We start from the raw sequence: 5,381 nt of genomic DNA on the forward strand, positions 1-5,381 counted from the left end.
CAAGGTATGTTCAAGGGCACGTGTGGCCGTCCCCTTACTAGCCAGCCTTGTGCAGCATCAAGCCGTTATCTTTAATCATAATATTGTTTCCTCGTTAATACATCCATCAATCCCCTTCTTAGTTATTGCACACACACACACACACACACATACCTCTGTCATTCTCATTCAACTAACAACTAAATAACTGACTAAAAGAAATCAAAATACTATTACATGTTCCCGGTTCTGTACAAAGCCATGAAGTCTACTAAATAAAGACTCGCCATAACCTTTAAATAAAAAAAACTACTATATATCCCCGGTTCTGTACAAAGCCATGAAGTCTATTAAATTAAGACTCGCCATAACCTTTAAATAAAAAAAACTATTATATATCCCCGGTTCTGTACAAAGCCATGAAGTCTACTAAATAAAGACTCGCCATAACCTTTAAATCGAGCCCCCGCGTCCAGGGATGAGGGAGGAAGGACGACCATAAACATCGACAAGTTGTTACCAATGTGTCGTGCCCGCCGCCTCCGCCGCCGCTGCCGCTGCCGCCGGTGATGTATTGATCGAGTGAACATATAACTACTCGAGTGAATCTTTGATGGGCTTGACGGAAAATGTGGATGTTGTGCTGCACGGAGGAGGGGATCAGGAGGGAAGGTGGGTGAAGGAGGAGAACGGGGAGGAAGAGGAGAGGAAGGGGGAGAGGTGTGTGTGTGTGTGTGTGTGTGTGTGTGTGTGTGTGTGTGTGTGTGTGTGTGTGTGTGTGTCGTTGGTTTAAAGGGCATGTTTATTTTCTTTTATAAGATGGATGAAAGTGGAAATAAAAGTATATAAAAAAGGAAAGGTAACACAAAGAAAATCGAATATGACAATCAAATCAGCGTCACAGAATTGCAAACCACACACACACACACACACACACACACACACACACACACACATACCGACGGAATAAAAAGAAATACAAAAAGGAAGAGAAAACCCAATCAAAAAAAAATCCTGGAGACCAAATCCTGACCATATATGGAAGTATAGGTGACCACCCCCCTCACTCCCACCCCTCTTCACCTAACCCCCGTATAAAACCTGTTCCGATCCAGTCCTATCTACATCCCCCAGAGCAGAGCCGGGGCAGGGCAAAGCGTCATATCTCTCTCTCTCTCTCTCTCTCTGACACACACACACACACACACACACACACACACACACACACACAATGGCATAAAGAATAAACTACCTATCGCGCCTTGCTTTCTCTGTCTTCGCCTTTACTTACTCAAGAACGAGCTTTCCCAATCAACTTTTTTCCCTCAGTTTGCTTTTTTCCCCTTCCACGCCAACACACGAGAGGAACGGGAAATAAACTCGTATCAGAGCACGGACTCCCCCCCCCACCCCCCCACCCCAACCACCCGACCTCCTTGCCTGCTGAGAGAGAAATTCAGAGCGAAGCAGAGAGAGAGAGAGAGAGAGAGAGAGAGAGAGAGAGAGAGAGAGAGAGAGAGAGAGAGGCGCTGGATCGAGTAACGGTACCACAAGATGTTGTTTAACGAAAAAAATAAAATTAAATTAAATGTAAAGTTTGAATGGAATAAAGTTACATGAAGGGACTTCAAACTTTGTATCTTGACTTAACATTAAGAAGAACTGAAATACAACAAAGGTGAGCAGAGAGAGTGAGACAACGTGACCTTCCCCTACACTGTCAAGCGGGCACATGAAGCTACTGAGGAGGTGGGTACCCTCAGAGCACCGGAACCATACACAATGGCAATGACGTCATTCGCATGGGTACCTCATACCCATGGTTAGCGTTCTAGGGTTAAATGCATGACATTGTTGCCGTCGCCGGGGGAGGGAAGGTGAGGAAGAGAGGGGGGGCGCCGCGCCTACACACCGTCCCCTTTCCCTCCTGACTTTCTCTGAGGCCACTGACTCTACGAAGAAAGCTATCTCCTCCAAAAAACGATTAATATATATATATATATATATATATATATATATATATATATATATATATATATATATATATATATATATATATATATAGTTTCGTACTGAAGAAAATCACAGACCCATTGCCTAACATAGCCGTGGAGATGGCAGCCTGACCCCAGCAAAATATGTAGCCTAACCCCTTAATTTAGTTAGCTACCCCCTTCAAAATAGCAGACCTATCCATTTTTGTTTCGCGGGATAAGTTGAGAGTGAGGGCTTGTCTTAAACGATGCGCTCTTTTCATCTAGCATCACCTAAAATGTATCATACGAATACTGCTAACTATATAACACGCCGTTATTCCCGTCTATTAGTAGAGACTATACAGTTCACGCCGTATTGCAGTAATGTATTAATAAATGTAGTATTTCTGAATCCTCCAATTACACAAGCATTTAAACGGGGCCTTCACCTCTCCCTTGAACAGTCACTGTTCTCATACACGAAATAATTACCTGCCTCTGTCAAAACTCATCCCATTATTAACATTGTTCTGTAACAAACTCATATCTATACGCCTTGCTTAACACCCAGCTGCACATGGCACACAATTCCAACCATTATTTTTGTACAAATCATAATGTCCTTAATTGAACTGATGGGCTGGCGTGCCAGCAGTTGCGGACTATCCTTCTACGTACCACCGATATGTGAACCATAACAGTAAGTTGGGGTAGCCAACCAGGTGAGTAAACAGCCTATCGCGGCGTACCTGCACCATGCACGTGTTCATTACCGCTACAAGGCAGGTATTCTTAGCGGTAGATCGGGTTACAGACGCATATATTAAGGCTACAAGTGGCTCAGTGTGTACCCCGTTCACTCACTCCTTCCTCCTAAGGGTCCTCCTTGTCCCTCCTCCAAAAATGACGCCCGCAATGAACGAGTCAGTCAGGTGGTGGATCACATAGAAGGTACAGCGCACTTAACAATGAACCAAAATCTGGTCTAACACAAAAAAACTATTGAAACCACAAATTCAGTATCAACGCGTGAAATACCTGCATCAACAGCTTCAATCACGGGAAACTACATCATGTGTAATGCCAATTCAACTAAATACACACAAAGCGTTTTAAAATGAAAGTAAAACATTACCCGCCACCGCCCGCGGAAATATAACACGCGTGGTCACGGAGGAATGTTTGACCAGACAAACTTGGACGAGAAGACGGAGCTCAGAACTCAGGAAAGCCATCAACAGAAGCCACGCTGAATCACCTGCCCGTCACTCCTGTGGATGACAGTACACGGGGGACAACCTGTGTGACATGGGGAGGGCAATGGGCGGCAGGTGTGTGTGGGGGCAGGGGAGGCGTGGCGGCGGGGAAGGCAAGGGCCGAGTCTCCTCACACAGGTAATGAAGACCCAGCACGGAGCGGCAGACCACGCTTCCCATGATAAACTTGAGGACTCACCTGACACACCGAAGGAGCTGCTGTCTTCATCTCGGATTATCTGTCCTGACACAAGCCTTGATGATACGCATGCCAATAGTAAAAATAAAGAAAGCCACGACGTAAAACACATTTTCATTTACTGTTCCACTGAAATTCACAAGCACATCTTCCCACGACAGATCGTTGAGAACTGCCTGACTCGATCTTACCAGAGCCCTCCACCCACTGGCTGCCGCACCGGGTGATCTGCGCATGCGCCGGAGCCTCGCCGAAGAGAAATACCAAAGTCTCGATGTTTTCATTATTGATTGCGAAACATTCATAGATATAAATATCAAACTTACCGAGACAAGATGGAATGTAAACATCGACAGCAAAACATTCAAATGAACGGACTGGAATGTCAAGCCTCGGTACAGCCAACCCAATAGAGCCTTTATGTAAACGAATCCGAAATAAACATCGTTCAGAGATGTTCCACTATTCTTCGTCTCTCCGCGTTCCGTTATAAAACCTGAGAAACGCGGATCTGGACGTTGAAATCTCTGACAAAGGCGAGAACTAATTTTTATTTTCCTTCCCCAGTCCGCCACACTATTGTCCAGACTATCACGGAGGCTTGTCAGACTCGGCGCGAAAATTTTCATCTTCCTCGGCACCACTCTGACGTGGAGGAGAGATGGGAAAACACGAATAGGTAAGTGTTTCGGGGAAAGTGCATGCCCAGAGGGAGGACTGACTGACCGGCCTTCTCGAAACACGGCAAGGGTCAGGTCAACGGATTCCCAGAAACCTCGAGAAGAGGAAGCGAGATGTCCACGAACAGGAAAGAAAGGCAAAGCGAACAAGACTATAAAAAATGTAAGAGCATTAAATAAAAATAATAACGTAATACTTAAAAGCCTCACCGATGTTTCACAGTCTTCCCCTTCTAAATGTATTGTTTTAGGCTTGAGGCTGCACCACCAACATTGTCTTGTTTATTATTATTACTATCATTACGATGGCAATGACGCAGAAGTTTATAAATGCTTCGTCAAGCGTCACCAGAGTTCACCTGCCTTGATGGTGACACTTTCCACAATGATTAACTACACCTGTTTGCCACGTGAGGAGGGAGGAGAGACGAGGGGGAGAGGAGGAGGAGGACCTAGTTATGAAAGACAGGTCCCACGAGAGAGAGAGAGAGAGAGAGAGAGAGAGAGAGAGAGAGAGAGAGAGAGAGAGAGTTACATAAGTTAGCATGCATAAATAATATACGTAGGTGGTGAAGCGAAATTTAAGCACCGCAGAAATCGAGCATACGTAAATTCGTCACCGCATACAAGGACACTTTTTTTTTTCTTGTCTAAATTATCACTTAATCCATTCCTTCAATTCCTTTCTTCCTTTCCTTCTTTCCTTCTACTCTTGCTCTCTTCCATTCCTGGGTTCTTCGTGGTCGATTTTTCTTCTCTTCCTTCAGTTTATATTACTTTTCCTTTTTTTTTTCGTTCCTTCCTTCATATATTCATTAATTCATTCGTTTTACTGATTTTTTTTTCTTTTAATTTTTTTTCTTCCTTTTCGATCACTGGGTTTTGTTTTTTCCTTCCTTTCTTCCTTTCTTTCTCCCTTCTTTCCTTTCTTCCTTCCTTTAATCCATTCTTTTAACTTTTCATTATATCATCTTCTTTCTTTGCTGTATTTGTTATTATATTTTTTTTCATTTATTCTTCACGCCGACACCTCAATCAATGTTGCCAGATTGTCGTACCCAGCCGATTATATCTCCCGACTTCCTACCCCCAAACTGTCTCCAACTGGGCTCCACTAACGAAACTCATTTATAGTTATCATCAAAAAGAGTTAGATCCTGATGTTTCTTGGCAATAGTTAGGCGTCAGAAACCGGTAAATACTATTCTCTGAGTACAACAATCTGGCAACTGTGCTCTGAATCACAACATCCTCCCACAATAATTAAACATGCAAAGCTCGCTATTCTCAG

This window comes from Eriocheir sinensis, chromosome 31, assembly GCF_024679095.1.
Source record: "Eriocheir sinensis breed Jianghai 21 chromosome 31, ASM2467909v1, whole genome shotgun sequence".
Lineage (NCBI taxonomy): Eukaryota > Metazoa > Arthropoda > Malacostraca > Decapoda > Varunidae > Eriocheir > Eriocheir sinensis.